Below are 27,188 nucleotides of genomic sequence, written 5' to 3' on the forward strand. Positions count from 1 at the left end.
ACTGCTCTTTCAGTAACCAAACTTCTCCCATGGCTGTTTAACCACCCAAAATTGAACAAGCACTTCTGATTATTTCTGCAGTCTAATGAAGATAATGAAGCCTGGTTTCCTATGCATTTGCCTTTTATCATTGCCTTTGGTGTCTGAGGATGAAGTTCCAGTAGAAGTATTTGAGATAATTGGGCATTTATGTGTTCTCCCCCCTTTCTATATCGATTTTCTAGTTTGGATCCTTGCCTCAGAAATAATTGGACACCTCTTGAAACCTGTGGGAACTTACTGATCCTTGAGATCTTTATGTTCTTGTCAAGTTCAGATGAAATCAGTAAATGAGTTCAAAAGTCATTAGCAGGGACACACGGATGCAGACTGGATAACTCTTTGGTCTCACCTGAAAAAACAGGCTAGCAGAGATGTTTTTGCTGAGCATTGCAACTCCTGCTGCGCTGCCTCACCCCACCAGAAACCCTCCACCAGGCTGGGAAATGTGTGCTTGTCCCACAACAGTCCTCCTCGACCCACCTCTAACAATCCTTTGTATGGCATCTTTCATGGTGCTGGTGTGTGAATGAACTACTTCCTCTAGGTATTTGCACTGTTTCCAATTGCCTTCGTTTCACTAAGCTAACATGTTTTTCTCATTTTTAAAAAACAATACCTAAAAGCAGACTAGAATCTCCTCTCCCTTCTCACACAGCTGACACACACTCACTTTCCAGGTTCTTGGTAGTCATCTCCCAGAGTGGTTTCTTCCTATAACACTGGAGATTGAATGATGTTGAGGAGGAAGGTGTTTGTTGATACTGTCTCTCTTTTAAGCTACTGAATAATTTTTGCAACCCAGAGATAAGCACTACCCTCCCCAAACTGTTCCAGACCATTAAGCAGACACATATTTTAAATACACACTCAAAATACATTAGTACCTAACAAGCAGACTGGAGCAACCTTTTTAGAATAATTCAGTGTTATCACATAAACCTGTGACTGACTCACAACATTTGCTTGCAAACAGGTCACGAAAGGAAAACAGAGTTCAGACACTGGTGAGAAGCTGCCTTGACATCAGTAAAGCTAAGGACTGGAAGACATACAAGAAGGAATAAACCCACTCTAAGTTGTTCTGACAATAAACAATTAACTTTGGACTGGTGCCTTTGAAGAACAGTAGCCTCAGCTGAAGAGGTCTACAAATCATGTGTAAAGCTCTCTAATGAGTAGGTATTAAACAACAGCAACCAGAAAAAGCCCTCACTGTTCATGGTATCCATCTCCCTTCTCTTGGAGTACTCTGCACAGAAGAACAATGCTGCAATTAATAATTTTTCTCATGGTGATGAATGCATAATTAGAGAATAAATACATCTCAATCTTTGAAAGTAGAGTTGCCATCCACTCTGTGTAATGAAGGCTGGAGAGGAGCTAATCCACACATTCTTGCTTACTTAAGTTTGTTAAAAAAAAAAATAAAATAAAAAATAACATCCAGAAATCCAACAGCTTCTTCAGCCAATGTCCATGTCACTTCCTCCTGTAGAAGAACTGCCCATCCTGGGACCTGCAAGCAAGCTACTCTTTCCCACCCCTTGTCCAACTTACTGCTTACTAGACGTGACAGAATATAACTTCTGCCATCACATCATAACTAATGTGGTGCTAAAATGACTGCTAGCACTCATGCGTCTGCTGTGGAGGCTGCACAGGGAGACAAAATGAGTCATGTGGCAAAGCCAAACCCACAATCGCCAAAAACCTTCTAGGACTGAGTAGTGGAAATGCAAGTCAGACATTGAGGCTTGTTGGTTCTCCTGCTTTTAGACCCTCAGCATTCAACAACTCTCACACGTGTAATGTCATGAATACAAGTGGTGTCTCTGAAGCCAAGGGAACTTCTCATATGAATAAATTTTAAAAGAATATGTGAGGATTTGCAAGATTAGGGCCTGAAATTCTTGGCTTTATATCTTTCAGTGGACTAGTACAGTGCCAGTTATGCTCAAGCAATGCTACTGTTTCAATAAATCCAATGCTGTCAAATGCCAAGAACCTCTCTGGAGATGAGATTTGGGGTCTTCTTTCTTGGCCAACCTGACAAAACAGAATTAAGGTCCAAATGAGCCAGACTGCAAACTGAGGTTATAAATGTAAGTTATCCTTATTTTCTGGCTGGTGGAAACAGGTGTTTGTTCCTCTGCTTTAAGCTTCTGACCATGGCTAGATTTAGCCACTGTGTATTTCGTTTCAGACCCAATGCATAAAAATAAAATAAAAAAAGGTTTATTCCTCTATGCAGTTTATACTACAAGGCTTTCATACCTGATTTTAGAAATACCTTTCTAGGAGAACAGCAGTAGCTAATTGCTTCTAAGTGTTTAGCCACATGCTAATCCAAGATTACATCTCTGGAAACTTGGACAATAAGATATCAAAAATGCCCCAACAGGCACACACAAAAACACAAATAAAATAAAAAATCAACAATGAATCAAATAAATATACTTCCCTCCCCTCCCCCCCCGCCATCCGACTACTTTGAAAATGCCCCAAGGATTTACTGTTTGAGCTTCTACCTAATTTCACAGTTTCACATCTAGATCTTTTCCCCAGTCACCAACACACTACCAGGCACCAGACCAGCCTGAGGGGCTTCCTTGCTGCTCTGCAGGTGACAGAGTTGCTTTCAAGGGCTTTTGCATCCAACCTACATACAGGATACAAAAAAACTGCAGTGAGGCTGTTCCCAAATCTTTCTTGTTTCTTGCCATAGGAAAATCTGCCTGCAACTATTTAATCAATGATGAAACCATTGATTCAGGTTTGGATTAATAACATTAAAACCCAGTAAAATTGAAATAGGAAGAAATGGTGAGTATAAATCAATGCACACTTGTAGAATTGCTTAGTTTGCTCAGGGATCGAAAGATTAATGTTGTCTCCATTCCTTGCACTGTAATAGAAGTGGTTCTTCAGGCCTCCAGTTTCTGGCAAGCAGATCGGAGGCAGGGGGGAGAGGGGCATGAGAGTAGAGAAGGCACACAGGGTGCAGACTCCAGGAGTTAGGAAATGGGAGTTACGGAGCAAGATGGCCTATTTTTTATACTCTTTAATGTGAGGGCTGTTTTTTTAAACCTCTCAGCAGGAATAGCAAAGTTTTCCAAGTCATCACCTAGCAACAAAACCCAGAAAAACATTTGCAAAGCAGTTTTGCATCACTGCCATCCCTGGAAGAACTAACTTGTTGAAGGCTGAATTTGCTATGGAGAGGGGTTGAATGCTCTGTTCTTATTCAGAGTGCTGAGACATGCAGTCTTCTTTCACAGAGAACAGAAATTCATTAATGCACTTGCACACACACACATTGTTGTTTTGGAGGTGCTCTCAGACAGATTTTTTGGACCACAAGGGTGTGGTTTCAACTGAAAACCATTTGAAAATAAATTAAAACAATTTCTTCTTTTCCAGTATATCACTCTATGTTAGAGCTTGTGTTTGTGCATACTTTCTGCTCAGGGGATAACAGGTTCAATATTTAATTTCAAATTTTATTCTTAAGAACATTTTATTTCTAATTAAAATAAACTTGATAAAAAAACTCTCTTAAGCAGAGATCACCTTTGCTAGATCTTTTTCAAGTCACAGTGAATAGCCTCAGCACCTTCATGAAACTAATTTGTTTTCGTCAGTATCTTTACAAAAAAAACCAAAAACAAACCAAAACAACAACAACAACAAAAACAAACAAAACAAAACAAAAACAGAAATATGCTTAAAGGTAATCATTGTTTTATAAGATTCCTACTCTTCCCTTCCCAATAAACACAAGTTTTCATGACCACTGAATTCTTTATGTACTGTGACTGATGGGAGCAAGACCCTACAGAATCTGGTACAAAGGGTCTGCCCACACAGTGCAAACCTGTGCTTTCTTAAGCATCTTCCAGTTTGCTCAGAGCACCATCAACAGCCATTTCCTCTCAGCATGCAGGGACACCAGTTCAGAGCCCAGAAACAACACGACCATGTCAGTGCAGCATTATGTTTTGTGACTCAGCCCAGGCTCTTGGTAGGACTAATCAGTCCAGTTGCATCATTGCACTGGCTCATGCTTCTGGCTTTGATTAACATCATCTCAAAAGTTTTGGTACCATCTTGCACTACACAGTGTAACCAAATAATGATTAACCAAACAGCTAATAGTGAAGTTGCTTAGTGATAATACTGCTTATATGTACACTTTCATCTTTTGCTGCTGTAATGGTTGGAATATTGCTAATGGACTGGCTGCTTGTTTAGTATGTATACAGAGTGCAGAGCTGAGCAGAACAGTCATGTTAAATTCAACGTGACATTTCACCTCCAAATCTTCCCTGTCCAAGCTGTGGATACAGTTTTGAGAGGCATTGGTTGGTACCCATAATTACTTTAGTCTGTAGAGGGAAAAAGAATTTACTGGAGGGCATTAATTTAATCTCACATTGGCTGTATGTAATCATTATGCAGCTTTGCATACAGTCCTCATCATCTTTCAGGATTGGTTACATCCCTTATCCCTGTGGGAGTTTTGCACAGCTTCCAAATATTCCCTGGGATTTTTTCTGCTATTACAGATTTGCTGATTTTTCCCAAGTTTCTTCAGATAGTGAAAAACATTTGGAAATCTACAGGGATTGCAGCAAACACAAACTCGCTCATTAGAATTTGAATTTTATTGGGAAATGTTTGCAAAGATAGGACCTTTTATTTCTTTCCTTTGAAGCTAAATAAATGGTTAAAGGCTGAGCTCTTAAAATCTTCCCAAAGTATTCCTAGGCCTTGGGGAGCAATAATGTAATCACGGGTTTGTGACCCACCCAGTAGGGGTTAAGTACTCCTACATAGTTTGTTCAGAGGACTCGCTGCTCCTTTGCTCCCAGCTTTATGCACTGAAGTCACTGGGGTAATACGCATGCAAAGCTGGTGTAAAAGAGTGAAGGATCAGGCCCTTCATCCCTATGTCGTTCAACAGATCCTGCTTTGTCAACTGTGGCTCCTTGCACAGCCAATGCCCGAACTTGCAAGCATAAGAGGGAGGACTGACCCTTAGAGTCCTCATTTCTCTCATTTGATCTCAGCAAACCTTTCATCCTGCCACTGCTTCCTCTTGTGTTGCGTCTCATCTTTTTAACATCTCCATGTAACCTTGACTTAGTCACCATTCACAAGGCTAGCGAGGGCAAATGCAAGCTATGGAGGGGTTGCTTTTCCCTCCTGAATCATCTTCGGCATTACCCCTCTCTGTTCCTCTCACTCTGATTTCTTACATTCATTTTTCTTCTAAACTGTTACCAGGTGGACAATGGTTGTTAGACTGAGGTGGGAAGATGTGTCTCTCTCAAAAACTGGCTTTTTTGGAACATATACTACTCTCATTTGTGGACTCCAATTCTGTTGCTGAGTGAGGTACACTATTGATTGTCTTTCACTGTTACCACATCTTACAGAAAACAGCAAACACTACAAACATCAAACATACAACTGCAAATTCTGTGCCTTTTATGAGATACCAACTTAAGATCACATCAGCATTTTAATGACTCAGTACACATAAGTAGTGAACACATGTCCTTCAAGCGTAGAAATATCACCTGTAGCAGGATGCTCCAAGACCATGATCTGGAGACTCCAAGTTGCCTAGTAATTAAAATAAGGGCCTAGAAATCAAGATGCTTAGCTCCTACTTTAGCTACTACTGCTTAAATTCTTTAATCTCTTATTGCAAACTGGGAGTAATACTTTTCTGTGATATCCTTCAGAGCACTATTGTAGTTTTAGTGACTTTTAGAAAAGACACTGAGATCTTCAGAGACACAGTAACAAAGCAAAATTTGATGAGTAGAATGCAATGGTGGAAGCATGGAAAACATTTTGGCTATTTATATTCCAGGCAAAATTCATATTCTCAATCTCCACCCAAATCACTGTGGAAAATACATATTTCTCCTTCCTTTTTTTTTTTTTTTTTTTTAATATTAACATATTCAGAATGATAGTTGACACCTTCAGCTGCATGAGACTAAGGAAAACAACAGCAAGCAGCATTTTGGGGTCATAGTAATAATTTATTATAATAAATATGCGATCTTGAAGCCCTCATTAGTATCAATATATGTATGTATAAGGTATATGTTGCAAGGATATGCATAATCAGTGACAAAAACTTGTATACAAAGGATGGGAACAGGATAAGGTAAAATAATACCTGTAAGCTAAAATATGTGGTCAACTACTTAGTGAAGCCAACGGAATTCCTGAAATATCTGTGGTCTAAAGAGTTGAAAATAAGCCTTTTAAGAAAAGCTTATTAGGTATACAGAAACTTTACATCACACTTAGGACTTTCACTAATCCCAGTCAGGAAAAGGGGAAAAAAAAAAAAAAAAAAAAAAAAGGAAGGAAGAAAAGATAAATAGATTTATTGAAAAAGGTGGGAACAGTCTGCAGCTATTTCTTTTCTGTGTGTGAAGCACAAGAGAAGGATGCCGTCTTCTTAACAGCCCAGTGCCATTGCACTGAAAGTAAGGGCAGGACATCGTATCTACCAAAATCTGACATTTTTGTAATGAGCTACATGCAATACACTGAACAGTACTGCAGGGACTAATTGAGAAGTGGTATAAACCCCAAAATTAAACTTGGTCTAAAACTGGTAAATGGAAGTACTCTAAGAGACAGGCAACCTGCTGAGATATTTTTCCATTGATGCCATGACAATGGACTAATGGAACCAGCTTTCCCAAGACCCTCTTTCAGATGAAGTCTCTAGAATCTAGTAGAGCTGGCTGAGTAAAGGGCATTACAACAAGCCTTCTTCTTCTACTCTTTTTTGCTTGTTTGTTTGTTTTGTTTTGATTGTTTGTTTGGAACTTGTTTACAAAACTCACTAATAATTAGCATCTCTGGAACATTAGTCTCAACAGGACATTTAGTTCAAATAGGCTAATCACTTATAATGTTACCAGAGAAGAATGAACGTGTCCAGATCTGGCTAAAGAAAATTTCCTTAGGAAGTCAGACTTCAGATACATGAGGCATTCTACAGAGGCTAGGTCAAGCATGATCCCACAAATATGAATTTTTTTTTGCTTAGCATTTTAATAATAGATAAAAGTGATAGATAGATATAAAAATAATAAATAATAGATAAAATAATAGAAAAAAAAGTGCTGAGAACATAACTCATACCAGTGTATGCATTAGTATATATTTGACACAGGTTAGGAATGAGCAAACTTGTTTGGGAGACATTTTGGGGGGAGGAAGAAAGTAGATGGATTATGGGGCAGGGTGACAAAGATAGTTTAACATAGGATTCTTGAACTTCTCTACTACAGGTGAAATTCTGAGTTCAAAAACTTCTGTTAAAAGGAATCACGTAATACATATACCCTATGTATCTTGTAAACAGCTCACAGGTGCATTTTTAGGGGGGAAATGCCAATCATCAGGATACCTTTAGAGATGCATGGAAAATATGACAGAGTATTCCCCAATGGTTTGGCATTTAAGGATTTTTTTTACCAACGGCCTGGGTGATGATATACAATTCTTGCTGATAAAGTTTCAGCAGACATCACCAAGATTGGTTACGATTACAGAGCGAGCCGAATCTCCTGGTCAAATGATTGTGATTCAATTTGGCTGCATTTAATACAGCCAAATGCAAAGTGATACATCTGGGAACCCAGAGGGCAGATTACAGCTATAAGGTGGAAGATTCTGTCTTGGAAAAAAGTGACCCTGAGTGAGACTAAAAAAAATAGCGGAGATAACAGCTTCAACATGAGCTCTCAATGCAAAGCTGCAGCTAAAAGGGCAAGTGTGTCTTCTGAGTGCATGAGAAGGGAGGTATCAAGTTAGAGGTGGGGAAGTGATCCTGCTCTGCCAGGAGCCACACCAAGATCAGAACAGCAATACCATGTCTACTTTGGAAGTTCACTTGTGTATCTGGCAACAGCTCAAAGAGTTCAGAAAGGAACCACACAAATAGCACAGGAGTTTGAAAACTAGACTTATGGGGAAAGATCTAAGAAGCTTGGCATGTTTAGGTCTTTGAGGAAGAGTTTGAGAGGAGACGTGGTCATAACAAATGTTGAATGAAGAGAATCTCGGAGGGAATAGGAAGTTTCTGCTCCCAGGATTTGTTCTAGCATTATCTGCTGTACGGTGAACACAGCAGAACCTGCTGGGTTTCCAGGAAAGACAGCGCTACCAGCACCTCCTGGGAAGACATTAGCCCTAATAGAAGTTGACACTGGCACATACTATCAGTTTTAGCTGCGCTCCATGCAACAGCAAAACTATTTTATCTCACTGATGAGAAAGATTTCTAAAAGAGATTACCACGCTGCTACACTCAAACTTTTATCATCTAGCCTTGTATTGACTGCTACACAGGCCAGGCATTCAAAATGCCGAGTGTTTTCAGCTGTACAGGAATGAAGGCTTTTTAGTATTGTTACTCATTTTATTTTTAGTAGTTGCTCAACACTTTACAGGAGAGGCCCTTTGACATCACTCACAATTTATCCCAGGCAATCACAACATAGGGCTGAAATCTTTCCTAAGTTATATACACACACACAAATACGTTAACGTATATGGAGGGAATTCTGTCTGGGAATTTAGTTTTAATGGTGCAACTCCCTGTATTATAGTCCTAGACCTGATAGTCCTAGACCTGCACATAATAGGAGAAAAAAATCCCACTGATGTTTTGACATGAAAACAGACTCTGATAATCATGCTGGTATCAGTTTCATCCTCTTCCCAGCTATCTAAATGAAGAGAAATTCTAAGCTTTAAATCCATATACCACCATGTTCTATAACAAGATGCTGAACTTATCCTAAGTCTCTATGCAAGGGTTGGCTTTCATTTCCAGGGAAGTCAGGGTGATTTAGAGGAAGCTTAGGCTAGTTGCAATGAAGAAGCCACAGAATCATGTACTGCACACAGCAGTAACTATTTGGAGTTCCTGCTAAGCAATGCTCCCATTTTGCTGAATGATTTGCAGCTAATCCCCAAATACTTGCACTGGTGTGGATAACCCCACCCGCTAATTACCTGGAAAAAAAAATCCCAGGTCAGGTGTTCCTCTTGCAGTAATACCTAGCAGCAATCATGAACCAGACATCGCAACATGATGTGTCATGTACGGCTTGTCAGAAAATAATGTGAGGGAAGATACTTTTTCCGTGTTTACCACCCACTGTTAAACTTGTGCAAAGAAATGCTGCCTCTGAATTTGCTCAACAGAGGGAAGCTCTTCAGAGCTTTCAGTCCTTTGGCTGTCCAAACATTTCAGGAAAGCTGGTGACTACTCCCTTAGAAAAACAGGTCAGAGGCCTTGAAGATATACCTCCCACCTAAAAACATCTTTCCTCGAGTTCTAGGAGTTAAATGGATCCCTTCCTGCCCACCCATTAAGGATTATTTTCCCAGCCTGCACAAAGTGCAGCACCGATGGCTGGGAGCAAACCCCCTAATGGCAAGTGCTCCCAGGCTCCCCAGCATGCAGGTTTTTCTGGTCTGTACTTGAGGTCCAAGCCCACTCTCACGAGTGCCTGGCAGAATTCAGCAGATCGCTCTCTGCACTTCTATTTCCAATATTGTGGCATTTTGGATACCTGAAAATTATGTCAATTGTTGCTAAGAATGCTCTGAGCCGCGTTCAGCCTGGGGACTGTGTGCCATACCGGTGCCTTGGGAAATTGCAGTAATTTTACAGGCAGGCTCATTCAGCAAGGGTTACCCAGATTTTCATGAAAACACTACAAGGATGTCACAGAATATGTTCAGAAATTGCTCACCTCTTCAGATTAAGGAAAGTGAGCATTTCACATGGCTGGGTTTGGAAACCAGAATGCTTTTCTACGTTTTAACTCTCAGTGGTGAAGGCAGAAGGAAGACAGCTTATAGCCCTGAGTTTTGCTGGGTTCTGCTCTTGATTTCGGCTAAACAAAAATCAGTGCAGAATAGTGCTTGACCACTCAGAGGAGAACTGGTGATTGCAAGTTTCACGCACATCTTTCAACAGTCCTGTTCTGCTTTTAGGGCACTAACAGAAAGCTCTGAGGGGTACCTACAATTACATCTACCTGCTCTCTTAGGGAGAGCACTGGGGGTTTGGAGGGAGTGGGGAAAAAAGGCCCAACAAAAGATTACGTATTAGGGAAAGAGAGTATTATGAAGGAAATGTCCTCAAATTTTTTTTTTGACTTATGTCTGTTGCCAGGGAATCTTGGACTTAGCCTTACAAGAACCTTCCTTGGATCCATTTCTTGTAATAATCTTAATTGCAGCTCAGTTGGTGTGTGCAAAAAATCCTTCTCCCCATTAAGCAAAATGAAAGGTTCCATCAGAGCGAGCACATCTGCATCTGCTAAAAATGGAAACGCAAGAGCAATGCAAAATCTATTAAATAAATATTTTTTTCTGGGGGAGGGGCAGGTGTGTAGAGGTGCCAGGGCTGAACTACATAAAAACAAAATAGATGAAAGCCTGCACTGGAAGCTTTCCTTCCAAAGAGGTGTGCACAATAGTTGGGGGGACATATTATGCTGCATTGTTGTACTGTATACCTAGCATTACGAAAAGTCTCCTTTAATTATTTGGTCTAGAAGAAGATACAGATGGGTTAGATAAGTGTTAATATTGAAGTGTCAACCTCCCCCCCCCCCACATACACAGACCAAAGCTGATGAGAGGATGGGGGAAAAAAGCTGCAGAAAACTGAAAGGCACATTTCACTAAGTCTCTTTCCTGTCAGTCACCCAGGGAGCTGCTGCTCACTCCCAACCGCTCACTCTTTCTCCCTCAAAGGAGCAGTCAATTCCTCTGGCTACATCTGGCTGAAACATGCTGTGGATAGGGCTTTCACAGCAGTAGTTCCAGAAGCCCCTGAGACCATCCAGCCTCCCAGGCATTCAGTTGACTCAGCAAGAGAAAAGCCTGGGTGTGAGTGAGGTGGCCTGAGCTGCACATCAGCAGCACGATCCATCCCTCCTCTTCTGAGATCAGAGGCTGCTATTTCGTGTTCAGATATGGCCAGTTGGAGGGGAAGTCCTCTTGCTCCCCCGACACTTCCAGTATTGTCAGTAGTGATATTCTCCTCAACTAAATACAAAAGACCCGTGATTTCTGCAGTTCAGAACTAACCTCCACTGGAAAAAAAAAAAATCTACCTTCAACCTACACAGACAGTCTTATTTCTGCAGAGAGAAAACCCCTAGAGAACAGAGGAAAAGATTGAGAAGTTCATAATTCCAGTACCTTGACTGCTGATGAGTTTAAATATTTTAAAAACCAGAGAAATAAACATCCTTCTCCCTTTAATCAGAGGGCAAAGCTCATGATAAAATCCTCAGTATTTTTCCTTTTACTTCTCTTCACCTGGAAACTGCCTGCACCTGCTGAAATCAGTAAGGACTAGGCTGTTACCCTTGAGTTTCTACTTTGTCTTTCACAGCCTTCACCCACCCTGCCATACCAAGCACTGTCTTCAAGTCAGGAAGAATCAGACTCGTGGCTCATGTAAATCAGGTTCTGTAAGAGCTCAGGATACTTTTTAGCCTTAGATGTTTTAAAACTGCTACATGCATGTACTTAGTATTGCAAAGGCATGTCATGTAGGTTCAGCTGTCACATATTTGGGATACCTTCATTTATTCTGCAGTTCATTCAAAAAGTGTGGTTGCCTTAGAAACCACAAAAGTGCAGAATAATTCTAAGATAAACCCAACCGATCGAATCACTCATCAGCGGTGCTCAGAAGTACACAGCATTTCTATAAATCCAAAAAGATGTATAGCATTAAAAAGGGGGAGGTGGGGATGGAGGAAGCTCATTTCCTCATTTAAAAATGGGGGTAGAGAGAGGTGGCTGATTATCCTATTGAAGATGACAGATCGCTGTATCGTGTTACGTGTTCAGGTAGCCTTAGCCTGGGAAATGCCCACGTTCAGCAGATTAAACCTGTGGGAAAGCATATAGATGATGGGGAGAGCTCCAAGACGGAGCAGGCAGTACTCTTCTGGGCCTGAATTTCCCTACAGCTCTGGATGGATAAAGGAAAGCAATATTATGTCTCTATTTCCAGATGTTCCTTACAGAAGCCTTGATTCTGCTGGAGGCATTTCCCCATCCACATGAAGTGCTTCATTTAAAAAGTATAAATCTGCTCCCTTCCCCTGCCTCCCCCCCCTCCCTTTTCTCAGCACAGAAATGCTGAAACTTGTCTGCACCAAGGTGATGATTTCCTCTGAAGAACATAAAGTGAGCTCCCGAATGGAATGTGATCTCCTCTAGCTAGTAAAAGTTTTATAACCAAGGGGGGAAAAAAAAAAAAAAAAGAACACCAATAAAAACAGAAAATTAAGGGAAAAAAAACAGGGACCTCAGCTGGTGTAAATCAGTACTACCTAACTCCAGTGGAGCTTGCCTCAGGCAGGGGTGGAAATTTTGAAGTATTTCCAGTATACAGATGGCAGTTTTATTGGAAGTCATTAAAACACAACTTTTCTTCTTAAAAAGTAAGTATTCCAGCCCCTCTCAGGACCATCCTCCACTAAGATCTCTTCAGTGAATAACTATGAATGCTTAGGTAGGGATTGCTAACGACAAATCTTTGGGTTTATTTGGGTACATTAAGAAACTAATTCAGATGCACCATGGCTAATCCCTCATTCAGCATGTATAAATATGAGTTTTCATTAATGACCCCTTTCCCATACTGTTTCTTCCCATTTGTCCTATGTGCTTGCTTTTGGCTGTCAGAACATGCAGCTTGCAGGGACGATTGGCATATACCTTGGGGCAAGAAATTAAAAAGTTTCCCTTGAAGGTGGGGGGAAGTCCCCAGCTTTTCTCAGCTTTATAGCTTGGGAACTGTGTGTTTTTGGGCCAGTACTCAAATGCAGCCATCATGCCTAAAAAGATGATGGTAGCAATGCTATGTCATACCCATGACCTCTCCAGTATTGTCAGGGAGCAAGGCTGTTACTGACACACTCAACTGCCTTGGAAATAAATAAATATATAAATAAATATTGGTTTTGTTCAGGGAAGTGTCTGTGCCAGTTCCCTAAATGCAGCAGATTGATGGATCTGGTGTTGAGAAGAAGGAACAGGAGAGCATGGCTTAAAGTGAGAGCTTGAGAGGGGAAGAGGGGAAGATTGGGCCAGCCTTTATTAGCAGGGCACTGCAACCATGACATACTCAAAATCCCTTTTTCTTGTAACATTTTCCCCAGCTTGGGTCCTGCTCAACCAGCCAGAGAACAAATCTGAAGCAACCTGTGGGAGCACAATGGCAGCTTGTCTATGGCTTGAAATGTGTACATCAAGAACAGAGGCCTACCCTCAAGGGTATGCACCTAGAAGAGGTGGGTTTGTTGAGTGTGGCAGTCCCAGAGTCCAACTTGCAATGTGAGACTGAGCTGAAATCCTAATGTGGCCTCCTGGATTAAGCAGCAAAGAACCTCCCTAGATAACCACCTTCATTTCACTACTAATGACAGTAACTTGCTTGGCCATTCTGAACACTAACTATTGAATAACCATAGAAAAGTCAATGTAGTGTGTGTGTGTATATATAGCAAAAGAAACAACTCGCAAAAAGGGTTGAGAAAATTCAAATAGTGCTTCATTTAAAACAAACAAAGGAACTGGTCCTTCTCTTTGATCTCATCCACCCTTCCCTCCCCCAGAAAATAGAGAAACAGAATACAAAGACCCAACCATGCCAAACAGGAAGAAAATGAAGGAGGGAAAAAAAAAAAAAAAAAAAGAAGAAAAGCCAGATCACCAAAGTAAATCATTGACTATGAGCTATTCACTTCACGGCACGGTGATGCTGTCTTGTGTGTAGATCCTCCCCATTTGCAGAACAGCTTCTTCACCAAAGAACCCAAAGCAATTCCCAAACTCCCCTGCACTCATTTATTCATTTCACATTCCCCCAATCTGCAGCCATGCATTTTCAATGCTCAGTCTGAAGAAAATAACCTTCCTCAAGTCAACCAGAAACAGAAAGACTGAAACAACAGCTGCCAGAAAAGGTCTGGAGAGCAAAAAGCACTCCCCAGAAGGGAGAGGGTCTCAAAGGACAAAAGATGCCATGGATCCACTAATATATGAGGTCCTCCTGCCAATCAGATAGTGCCTAGGGGTGCAATTTGCCCCACTGGGGGAATCTGATTTCACAAAAGTGATCGCTGGATTTCCTTTTTCCTCGGTGCAGACGGTATCTGGAGATCAAAGCCCCACTGGGAGGTGGTAAATAGTATATTCCCACTTTGATCGATCTGTAACTACCACGAATGCAAACACAGAGAGAGGAGAATACATCGTTTCTGCAACAATTCCCATATTTTTCTGAACAGTCATATTGCTGACCAAAGGGAACAGATTTAAAGGGCAGAGTTAGTCAAATTCTGCTCTGTGCTTTTCGTTTGCTATTATAGTGCTTCATTAAGGGTGATGGGGGATCTATTCCTTTGCTCTCCCCCCTCTTCTGCTCCACTCAGTCATCCTCTAGACCAGGTAATATGTAACTCCATTCATTGTGATGCTAACGAGTTCTATTTAGCTGTATTTAACTGGATATCGTGACTCCATGTGATGACCTTTCACTCCTGGGAAGTAGTTTTAAATTTGATCCACAGCAAAGGAAAATCCCTTCAATTCATTGGCTGTGAAAGGTCACAAGTGAAATGTGTTCTGATGGTATCTGCTCGTGGTTTAGTTCCCAGTATACCTGAGCATCAAGCTGGTCTGAATCAGCTTTTGTCCTTACAGCCTGAGTACCAAGCACCCTGAGAAAGCACTGTGGAAAAGGCCGCCAAGCATCTGGTGCTGCCACTTGGTATAGACAGCACTCAGAGATGAGATGCCCCACTAAACCCAAAGCAAAGGCTAGTGAGGATGAACCACAGAGGTCCTACCCAGCTTGCTTTAGCATTTTAGCATTCCAATTGTCATAGGTTTTTTGTTTGTTTGTTTGTTTTTGTTTTTGTTTTTGTTTTGTTTTGTCCCTAAGGTATTGAAAATGCGAATTAAATTCAGCATTGGGTAGAAATACACAAAGATCTCATGTGAACATCAGGCGGTGACACTATGGGATAAAAATGGATAGGAAAAAAGAGGACTAAAACTATGTAAGCACAGTGATTTTAAACGTTCGCTAGAACCTTTTTCCCCCTTTGCTATTGAGTTAGTGCAAGCCAATCCATTTGGGGTTTCAAAGTAAAACACTGCCATGAAAATTAGCCTTGTCCTTCATCTCACAGAAGTCTAAGTGCTTATTTGTCTGTTCTCACACAAAGACTCAGCATTGTAATACCACGTGCCCTGTACAGGGTGGGAAGAAGTGTTGTCTCATTTGTTTCTCATTACTTAATGTTGACACTACAGCAAAAACTAGAGCTATACATCCAAAACAAACAAACAAACCACGCCATGAAAGCAGTGAGGTGCATTCTTCTACTAGCCTCAATTTAAATAGGGGGAGAAAAAAGAAATACCCTCAGTTCACTTTTGTTATTTTACAATAATTGAGACAGGTGGTTGAAGGAACTCATTTTATCACACCAGTTTGTGGCAAGTCTTAGATCCCAACCTGAACCACCCCAGCCTGTCACCCTTTTAGATAGTAACTGGTATATCAAAATCCAAGAGCAACCAGAACAATAAAAAACAACTAAACCAACCTTGTAATGGCAAAGCTAAGTCAGAAGGCTGTGTCAGAAGAACACCAGGTATTGTGGTTCCTCCAATCAGATTTGGGTGGCTGCAAGCCTACTGCCAAAGGTTGAAATGGCGTCTCCGTGTATTTGAAACTCTGAGGTCAGACCCAAGAGCAGTTTGAAAGGCCTTTCCCTTCCCCAAAACCATAGTACACTTGCAAAATCCTGCTCAGACTAAGATACTTGAAGTCACATTTGCCAACCAAGCCAACACAAAGAAGACAAATGGCCTTTCCACGTGCTTAGACATGCCCTGGCTATAGAGCTAAATTAAAACACGCACACACACACAAAAAAAAGAGCATTGTAAGTAAGCGAAGCCTTTACTTATTTCCAACTGTGAATGTATAGGAAAAAAACACCTAAGGGAACACCAAGCCTGCCAGAGACATGGAGGAGCCTCAGGGTTCACAGTAAGAGGTGACTGCCTCCCTGTGACCTGCTGCACAGAGCGTGGCATTGGAGCCTGCGGCCTCAGGATGGCAGCAACCTGCCCTTGTGGCTAACAGCACGTGGACGTCTCCAAAGCAGGCGAGCAAGTGACAGCTCTAGGGAGAGAACATGGAGCAACAGGGGAAAAGAGTTTTTAAAGTGCACATGGTCAGAAATTACATGACTAAAACACTCTTCTTTGTCTCACCTGGTAGCAAGTACATTGACAGCATGCCCAGGGCTTCCTCAAATTACCCTGGGAGCTCTCTGAGCTTGTCCAAGCAAAGAGCATAGCTGGGAGCTATCACAGAAGACAATGCCACAAAAACACCAACCAAAACGTCTGTATTCAGCCACATGTAAAAGCTACGCTCAGACACAATGCAGGCAGTGGATTCTCACTTTGCTGCTGCTGTTGACTGAGGGCCAAAGGGCGACTTGCACCCAGCACAGAAAATAGATTGGGAAGATCAGAAAACCAGAAGTTGTGTGCCCACCCTTTCCTGCTCTGACATAGATCAAACCTGGGACACGTCTAATGGGCAGCTTTAGCACAGCACTGGAGTGAGGAAGCATGGTCTGTGTTTCTACCTTGACGTGTCCACTGGGGAAGAAGGAGGAGCAACACAGAGCAAAACAACTCCAGCTGAGAGCTCTCAAGAACCCTGAGTTCAGCCAAGTCTCTCTCTCTTTTTTTTTTTTTTTTTTTTTTTTTTTTTTTAATGCTGCTAAAAAGCAAAACAAAACAGCACAACAAGACCTAGTCCAAATGTGACCCTGCCTTTGTACTGCAGTCAGAATAAAACAACATGAGTAGACCAGGGAGACCCAGCCCTTGAAGTGTGTGACCTAAAATACAGAAGAAATGCATGGGGAGGTGAGTTAATAAAACACACCTGCAATAACTTCTTTTGGAAACATGCCTCAGCTGATGTACCTGGCTTCACTCCCAACACTTATAAACAATCCCCAAATGTCAGGGACTGCTGTTTAACAGACAGCGCTGTTTCCAGGGGGGTCCTAAGAAAAATTGAACTGACAGATTTTTTTTTTAAACACCGTAATAACTTATAAAGCTGTCAAAGTGTTATTTTTTTATTATTATTTAGAACATGCTCCTATGTTAGGTCTTTGTATGACAATTTTTAGCCAGCAGCTAATTTTTAAAGTAAAGTGATAAACTCCAGAAAGCTGGGAATACGTATAGGCTTCAACACAGCTTTAATTAGGGGGTTGTAACCAGGTACAGGTAAATTACTGAAATTTGTTAGAGCCTCTTCAGTGCTGAAATGTCACTAGCAGCTCTGTTGTGTCATCGATAAAATGCTTTTATGCTGCTGAACAGATACAACTTCCTGATACAGAGTCCAAAAGTAAAAACATTCTAATGAGGCTTTATCTGGCTTTTGTACTTCCATTCCCTTTTGCTCTTAAATAACAAGGTAAATTAATTAAGTTTCGTTAAACAGAAGTCCTTCCTTTCACAGGGAAAGTCAAAACACAAAATGCAGTCCTGACTTCTCACAAAACTACCTTTCAACCAGTTTATACAAAAATGGCCATTGCTGGAAGGGTCTGTGAATCCAACCAAACTACAAGCAGTCTTTGCCTTGGGACCCTACATTCCCCCTGTAAGTTAATATATATATATATACACACGTACTCTGCAATTAGAAGCTGCTACTGAGGTCCCCATTTTAAGTGTTCCTGTCCTTGCTGCTTCTGCAGAGCTTTTTTTATTCCCTCATTGCTCTATCTCAGCTTTTTCTAGGGACAGGCTCAAAACTTTCTGATTGATCTTACTTTTCCTCTAGAATATTTTCTCATTCAATGCTTTCACAGTAAATCCCAAATCTTGCCTCACTTCTGATCTATAGCCATCGTAAAGGAATAGTCTGGTCCAGGTTTTACAGTAAGAAATAGTCAGATATGTAAAACTAAAGGAAAAAAAAAGGCAACTTTCTTATCTATCTTTATGGGAACATCCATTATCTTTGAAGATATCTTTTATTTTCACTTCTGTTGAGTACTTTAATTTCCCCATTTTGTTTAAAAATAAAAAACTTAAATATTGTAACAGATGGAGAAGGGCATGCTGAATTCTTATGATATGTCTGACCTACAATGTAGTATAAAGATATCTGAGCATGCATTAAATAATCTAGCCCAATGTTGTCTAACAAATGTTTTAGCCACCAGAACTGCTGCTACTTCTAGGATGTCTCACATACATGTCTTCTCTAAATTTTTATCTCTATGCTTTCCATTTTCGCCTTGTCCAACCTGTAGGTCCATAATGGGATTGTAGCCACCCTGAGGTATGGCCTCATCCCAGCAGGGTGCTGAGCACCTCAGGACAGAGTGAGTTTAAGAGGAATTGAAGGAGCTCAGCACCCTGCTGGGTTGAGTTCAGGCTGAGTAATGTCGTGGGTGGATGCTTCCTGAAGCACTGGTAAATTCACTGAGGCTTGGGTTTTCTGCCAAGTAAGTGCCAGCTGAGGAAGTTATGGCTGCCTGGGGGCTTTCTTCAGTGTACATGTTCAACTCTAAAAAAAAAATAATCTACTGTAAGTTTTGCATTCATAAACTGATGTTCCCCTTTGCCTTCCTCTTTTGCCCTCTCTGACTTCTGCCCTCCCTCCTCAGCTGCCAAGAAAGTGCCCCTTTGTGCGCAGAAATGCCCAACAGTTCACAGAAGTTAACTAGAAAAGACACATTCAGCCACTTTCTGTCAAAATGCCTTGACACTCTCCTTTCTGTCCAAAAGACCCTTTTGCTTTGGAAGGGCCCCCATTGAACACCTCCCCCCTTTCACCTCCCTCTTGAACTTACCCTGCAACACAATGCAAAATAAATAAGTAAAAGAGGCACCCCCTCTCCCCTGCCCCCAGCCTGTGCTGCGGCATTTTTTTGATGCCATCTCCACTATCAATTTTATGCAAGGCACCCACAAAGACTAGACAAGTGTAAAATCCTGCCACTTGGTGTTATTTTTCCCTTTTTCCTTTCTGCCTTGCTGTTTTTTCGGTGGCTTGGTTTCTTTGGCTGTGGACGGGACCGTACCATGCACGAGACTCTGTGTGGATTACGAGGAGCAGACCGTGCCGCACACCGGTATGAGGCTGGAGGAACATGCGCTGCTCCCCGGCCGTCCCTCGCCCAGTGCACTGCAAGCTCTAGGGCAGAGAGTGCAATTCAGAGCAAAAGTGAAACATTTCCACTTTGAAGATCAATATATAGCATGGATTATTTAGAAGTCGAAACTGCATTGAAGTGCAGACTGCATCATTTTGACCAAGATTTCTAAGTCCCTTAGATGACCATCTCTACTCAAAAAGATACTGAGCATCCAATACGACTCCCATTAGGCTGTGATACATTAAGACAACCAGTAGCAGTACTGTTTAACTAAACCTTAGCTTTTATGCATTATAAAACTTTCTGAGACAGGCTAGGGAACAGGTCCTGTGATGGGTAAAACAACAGATGTTAACCCAAATCCAGTGTTAATGGGCAAATTTATTTCTGGATTCCCTTTCACCAGAAATTGCAGGGCTCTGTCCTACATATATCATCTGGCTAGAAATGACTGGATGTTTTACACAAGGATGGGCTCTTTGGAATTTGTAGCTATGTATTTTTAATACTGTCAATAAACTACTTCCTTGAGACACAGAAGGGCAATAATGGGAGCTGTTAACAAAGTGTGAAAAGAAACGGGCAAGCAAAGGTTAATCACATGGCTGTCCACTAATGACCTCTCCAGCCCTGAGTTTAAACCCTCCGCTACTTGTAAAGACCAATCACGTGAATAATTTCCTGTCTGAGGTAGTCTTTATGGTTAAGAATAAAAGCTGAGCTTATTGTGAAAAGAAAGTGCTCAGCAGGGGAGAAGGTTATTATTTTTAAGCTGATCTAAACACCTGGGTTTCTCAGTAGACCCTATTAAACTTCCTCCATTATGTCTAAATATTTCAATCATTCCTACCACAGTAGTAAATTAGTGTATTACTGCTTAAAGCAGATAAGCCCTAGCGATGGGGACATCCTAAGCTGATGCCGCTCACCCACCCTGAAGAGACCCATGCGGCCTGGAATCACAACAGTTTCTGCCCCATGAATAAGGCAACGAAGCCTGATGCCATCTCAGAATATCATCTCCTTTCGGTGTGCTGAGGTGTGAGAGGAACACAGAGTCCTGCTGCTAGCGGGAGGACTAAGGCTGGGGCATGGGAAAGCTCCTGGGGGCTCCCAGGGCAAGGCTGGCCCCAAAGCTGAAGGGTATAGGAAAGTACTTGAAAAAGCTTGCCACCATCTCTGCTAGGTACCTCCAGAGGCAGCCAGACAGAAAGCAGAGACTGCAGAGATAGGAGATGCTCCTGGTTAAAGATTTAGCTATCACACAGCAAGGAGTTCTGTGTGAGTGAAAAAACTGTCCCAGCCAGCAGCACACTGCCCTCACTCCCTATTGCATCTCCTCTCACCCCCACATTATTCATGAGATTTTCTTTCCTCCTGGAGTTATGAGCCTGGAAAACGACTAGAGATCAGACTGCACACAGAGGACGTACGCAGTCTCCCTTCTTCCCACCAGAGCTGCTGGGATCCCAACAACTCCCCAGCACATCCCCAACCCGTGGAGCCAAAACCAGAGTGCTCTCCCTGTCCAACCCACCCTCCCAGGGCTCTTTAGTGAGGGCAGCAGAGCCCAACACCTGGCAAAGCAGCCCTCCTGAGGCTTTGCACAACGTGTTTGCTGTCCTGCTTGGAGTTTATTTATGGCCTCGTGTATAAACAGTGCCAGATCCTCAGCCAAGTCCAGTTTATCTCAGGGTAAACTGCACTTATGCCATTTCAGGCCTGATTTACACACATCAAACAAAATACCTGCCAATCTTTTCCCTTCTCAACTTCCCCAGAAGGATCTCATTTGGCACGTTTAAACCAAGACAGCTTGCAAGAGTTGTAGAATCAGTGTGATATTTTAACTCGGGTCAACATAAAGTGCCCACACTGCAGTCTCTGAAGGGGATGGCATTATATCTTATTAACCCATTTAAAATGCTGCCTGGAAACTGTTTGATATTGCACGGGTGGTGGCATTGCTTTTTCTACTTGGTAAATGGAGTCCTTGAGTTTTCCAAGCAAGCGCAAGAGAGAAACTCTTCTGTTCTGTAAACAACTGTGTGTCCAGTTTCCATGCACGGATACCCAATTTGTGCATGCAACTGTAGTTATTGTGCATTCAAATGGGGCACACCACTAGTCACGGGCCTGGGCTTCTTGCCAGTTTAAAAGTCAGCCCTTCTGTATGTAGAAAGAGAAAGCAGTATCCAATAGAAACAGTACTCTGCATGCACTCAGAGCTCTTATTCAAGGCTCTCAGAACAATGTCTAACTGTTAATCTTCCCAACACGGCCATGAGGCAGGGAATATTTTATCTGCATTTTACAGTCAGAGGAAACCGAGGTTAAGTGACTTGCCCAAGGTCAAAAGACAGATTTAATGACAGGCTCAGGATCTAGCCCTGAGAATATGCTGTCCTGACACTGGGCTGCTACACCTTGGGGTGAACGAGGAGTAAATGTGTCCTTCCTGTAACATCTGAGCAGTGCCATTCACTAAAGGTCTAATCCAAGGAAGCTCAAACAAAAATCTGCAATGGTGCCAAGATTAGGGAAATATCTCCTCTGTGGTCAGGCTCTTTTTGTGTTGTAAATGCAGAGGCTGAAATTTCCAGAGATGTGGATGCCCAATTTCCGCTAACATTAATAAACTGATGTGTCCAAATCCTGTAGGCAGCTTTGAAAGCCTGTTTGTGCTTTCCCTCTTCCTACTATTCAAGCATAGAGTAAGGTCAGGGCTTTCCCATACCCTCTCCCTTCTCTGCCGGTGGAAAAATTCTGGCCATACCTTCACTTACTCTGCAGTGAATGGATAATGTCACTGGGGATTGATTGATCTAATACCCACAAAAGGCCAGAGGAGAGATTCCCTTGGTTGCCACAGATACTGGATCAGGACCCTATCTTTTTATGGCATCCATATGACTCCCACTATTTTAATATCTGATCATCTTATGGTTTATAATACGCTCTACTTCCTAACTCACATGAGACACAGAGGTAGCATTAATCACTTAATCCCATTTTACAGATGATGTACTGAGGCACATCAGATTCCATAGTCACAGTGGTCTGAGGTACTCAGGGAGATTCTTGGCATAGGCAAGAGGACAAGATAAACACCTGCAGTCAGAGATTTAGACAGTCTTGGGAGGGAATACCACAGCAAGAACGAACAGTTCTTTGGAAAGTGCCTGTTCATGCTGACTGCAAAGGGAACCTGGACAATGAGGTAGTGAAGAGTCCTCCCTTCCAGACAGCCACTGCTAGGTGAGATGAGTCCCCTCCTAAGTGGCTTGCCCAATGCCATGGAGAAAGGCAGTGGCAAAGGAAAAAATTGAATCCCAGGAACAATCACTAGACTACTTTTTCTTGGACTGAGCTTTGATTTCAGGTGAAAGAATTTTTTTGTTAAGGCAGAAAAAATAGTATTAAGTTTAAAACTAACAGCATTGCTTGGATTAGTCACTGGGAATCTCAGCAGCCAGCCTCTTGAGCTCTGGCCTCTTTGACTTTCGTATGTTTAGATGTTCAGGCCCTAATGAGTTGATCTCGTTGATCTTTAGGTACCTATTCATATGCAAATCCTGGCATTCTACTTTTGCTAAACAGTCTTTGTATTAACACATGAAATAAATTTTTAAAAAAAGAAAGTCAGTCTGTGGTAAATCCTCATGCTTAGATTTGTTTGCATTTGGATAAATGATCATGGTCCCTCTTTATATGATCTACTTGCTGTACCCCTGCTAGGAAAAAGAAGGGAGGGGAAAGAAATCCAACTTTTAATCTCTTCCATACCATTGTAAATGTTTTGTCATAGCAAAAATTGTCCACAGCCCAGTGGATAAGGATATAAAAATGGCATTGCCACTGCTTCTGCTTTGGGCATATTTTAAAAAATAACAGAGAAGTATTCTCAATCTAGTGTCACAAGGTGGTTAGACTACCAAATGGCTTGATCTCTTCTCTGATGCTTCAAAAGCATGGCCTGCCACAGAAAGCATGTCTTTTCAGGGAGATATTTTGCAAATTCACAGTGCATGTGTGTGTGTCAGAGATGTGTACATTACTGCGCCATGCCAGAACACACTCGGGAGATTTTGAGCATGAATCCTGACCCCAGTAGTCAATGAAAAGCACTCAATGACTTCAAAGGGTCCGGGATTTCACCCATCGTTTTTCAGACTCTGAAGCTTGCAATCATTAGTGGTTTGCTCTTACTAGAAGTGGTGACTGCGGAGCAGTAAAGTCAAATGGGAATTTCATTCAGCTTTGTAACAAACTTTTAGCATCTCTCTTTAAATGGTACAGTTATATATATAATGGTCCCCAGTACATTTTTAACTATATAACTAGGCTAGCCACAAAGAGTAATCTGAACCATCAGAAGCACAAGAAAACTGTTGCAGGGCCTTAGAACATATCCTGGACACTACACATGTGTGTATTTATATTTCTGGATGTGTGTATGCTCTTAAAGCTTTCAAAAAAATCTTGGCCTTAATTTGAACAACTTGGTTAGATTAGTAGCTGAGTTTCATTTGCTGAAGAAAAGCTGTTTAGGAGCAAATGCAGGTTGCAACAAAATGTTAGGAACAAACTGTCCAGGATCTTCTTTCACAACAATCCCACGCGCTTAGAAATCTCCCTTTAAGAATAAAGTGGTAGTGCAAACACCTAATTAAAAAAACGGCTTGTATTCGGAGTTACTAATTAAAAATCCTCATGTTCCCCCGACTTTTTCCCCCCTCTGTGGAAATCTGCAAGTTATTTAATTGAAGTCCCATTTTGTCGGTGCAGATGCACGAAGTGTCTGAATCATCAAACAGATTTAGGGTGTTTTGATTGTTGTGTGTGCCTCATTGCTATTCCCAGAATGTCGAGCTGAGCTTATGCTGATCGGCAGGACTTAGAAGCATGAAACAGTAAAAGAGTCCTTTCTTCTCATCCCAGCCCCATCCCCCTTGCCCCCCTGGATTTACATTGAAACTTTGCCAATCTCAGATCGCACTCTGTCTGCTGCCTCTGCATTAAAATGGAGCTAGCTTGCCTGTCTCTTTGGACCCAAACTCCATCTTCAGATTCCCCTTCGCTGTCGTAAGATGCCTCTCATCTTGCTGCAGTGAAACTTCTTTAAGAAGACAATTTGATTTTCTTGCTTTCTTTTCTTTTCTTTTTTTTTTTTTTCTTTTTTTAATAAATAAAAATCCTTCTCTGTTTTTACGTTTGTGCACTGTGTGAAAAGAAATGAGACAGAGGAAGAGAGAGAAGCCTGTTTTCGTCTAGAGGTGAAAACAGCCTGGTGAGCAGCAGGTGCAAAGCCCCAAAGCAGCTGCTTACTGCTCTCAAGTTGAAGCGCCTTGGTCCCCCACCCTCCATGCCAAGAGCACTTCATATAATCCTCTCATGCAATTCACACTGTAATTGCAGATATCCAGACTGCTAGGGCTCATTTTATTATTATTTTTACTGATAACAAGATCTGCAAACAGAGGACCAGCCATATTAATTAGTTGTGTGTCGCTAGGCAGCTTCTGCAGAAGCAAGTCGGGTTCTTTCCCTTTCTTTTAATTTTTTTTTTTTATTATTTTTTTTTTGGGCGGGGGGGAGAGAGAAGGGTGAAGTGGGGGTGAAGGACAGACAACACAACTGCTTTGCCCCCTCCTACCTCTTCTCCTTTTACCCCCTTGAAGTCTACTCAAAGTAGCACATGGGCAACTTTCCTGCTGGCTCTATAGGTCCTTTTATTTTCTTGCCTGCCTCATTCGCTCCTTGAGATGAAGCCTGTTGGATGGGTGCTAGCAATGAAGATTAGTGTCTTGAGGACCAGCTTGTTTTCTCAAGGCTCTGCTTGTTACATTGCTAATTATGGGTCTATGGTACCCTTTTCTGATATTTGACTAAGTGGCATGGATTACTGTGTAATCATTTCCCACTGGGGAGGGGGGTCTTTTATTATTATTATTATTACTATTACTATTATTATTATTATTATTTACCTCTGGACACCTTTTCAGTAGCTTTTATTTAAGTAATTGCTCTTCCCTGTAATCCAGGAATTCTCGATTTTTAAATCACATTATGAATTTCACCAAACACTAGTTAAAATGTTAATTACTGGTAAATACACACTTCTATTCCTTCTGTTCAGAGTGAATACAGATCCTATGAACACGGTGTTTGTCATCTGTACCCCTTATGTGTTATCTCTGTCTAATGGGACACTGTTTACAGAATGAAAAGACTGAACATGAACATTTGGCTCCAAACTTTTGTTTTAGATTAAAGCTTAATGAGTTTATGCTTCTTTCTCAGTTTGATTTTCAAGCCAGAATATAAAGGAATAAAAGTCAGTGTGATGGCATTATTATTTTTAATAACTCGAATTGATTCTGCAGCGCTGAAAGACACTACAGAAAATCTAGAAAATGGGATCCTCTATTTAGTAGCAGAAAGCCTGATCCAGTTGCCATGAAGTCAAGGCAAATTTCCTGCTGACTCAGAGAAATTGCCATCAGTGTGGAAGACCACGAGTTTCTTCTAGAGTGTGCTGGCAACACATCTCAGATCCAAACAGACCAGTGTGCCTCTAAGCAGAGGGGAGTGGAAGGGAGATTCAGGTTCTGATCTCATTTCTAGAAATGTTTTCAATTTGCCTTGTAAATTGATTATTTTTCTGTTTTACAACAACAGAGCGATTTCTGCAAAATAAGTTACTGAGGTCTTTTATTTATGCTGAAAAACAAACAATACATCGCTACACTGATCTTTGCAAAAAGGTGGTTTGGAAGACTCAGTAACCTTTCTGTAACAACGCTGGTAGAAAAATGGTGTTCAACTTTAATGTCTTTCAAGAACCTCACTCCAGATTGACAAAGAACTGGAAAGGTCAGGAAGTACCCTATGTCTGGACTGTATAAGTAAATTATGACTGAGGTGTAAATGAGAACAGTTAAAGGCTGATTTAATCTGTGCCATACTATCTGTGATGCCAAAGGCTCGTTCTGGCAATGAGGAAGAGACAAAGCATTGATGCAGTTTGGGGACACCTGCTTCTCACAGGCCAGAGCCAATATGTCAGGACACTGAGTTTCACACCTTTTTATGGCTTTTTCAATCACTCCAAAACTGGTAAGGCAAAAACTTTCAGCTGAAATTTGCAGGCCAAGTGCAGTGTTGGGGTGCTGTCAGAACTCAGTGGCACCATGGACAATAATCCATCCAAAACAAACTGTGCTGGCACAAACCCTCATTATAACGTTGTCCCATAAATGGATACTTGCCTGAATGAACAGAACAGCTCTGAGTTCTGTAGGCTCTAGTATGTTGCCTAGGAAGTCGCATGGCTTAAGTCCCATTTGTTTTTAAAACAGACTTGGTAGCCTCCTCTCAAGTTTCAGCCCACAGAGCAGTTGGACTTGGAGCAAAGTAAACACGCTCCAATGCCGATTCTCAGCAGTCAGTCCAAAAGTGCTTTTCCCTGGGAGGCCGCAACAGGGATGTCCACAAACTTTCAAAATAAACATAATTCAAGGTGACAGTGGCACACCAGGACCTGTGTTAAGGATATGTCAGAAGAAGTAAATCGCAGGCCAGCAGAGGGGGAGAGAGCAGATCAAATGATATGGTGAAAAACCCCCACCACATTTGTTCCTATAAAACTTTCAAGCAGTTCAATTGGTTCAGTGTAAGCATTGTTAGTTGTACAACTACCATGAATTTAACCTATTATGTTTAAGAGTTTGTATTCCTTGCCATTACAAATATGAACATCTTAAAGACTCTCCTGAAGATGAAATTTATTAGGCTAAAGAGAGGCAACGCCTTAATATTTCCTTGAGAAACATA

The 27,188-nt window shown here is 41.6% G+C and overlaps 1 protein-coding gene across 4 annotated transcripts in view; it reads right to left on the reverse strand.

The window, feature by feature from the left end:
- LOC311441202 (uncharacterized protein) overlaps positions 1 to 27,188 on the reverse strand; it is a 320,517-nt gene that overhangs the window by 15,469 nt on the left and 277,860 nt on the right. Inside the window, exon 8 of one of the 4 annotated variants that reach the window (XM_084528983.1) lies at positions 26,050 to 26,895. The exons of the other annotated variants lie outside the window; for them this stretch is intronic. The gene's annotated coding sequence lies outside the window, so the exon portion shown is untranslated. Of the gene's footprint in view, positions 1 to 26,049; positions 26,896 to 27,188 lie in introns of those variants that run through there. 4 annotated transcript variants of the gene reach the window in all.

The sequence above is a fragment of the Aythya ferina genome (genome assembly GCF_964211825.1).
Source record: "Aythya ferina genome assembly, chromosome: 9".
Classification (NCBI taxonomy): Eukaryota; Metazoa; Chordata; class Aves; order Anseriformes; family Anatidae; genus Aythya; species Aythya ferina.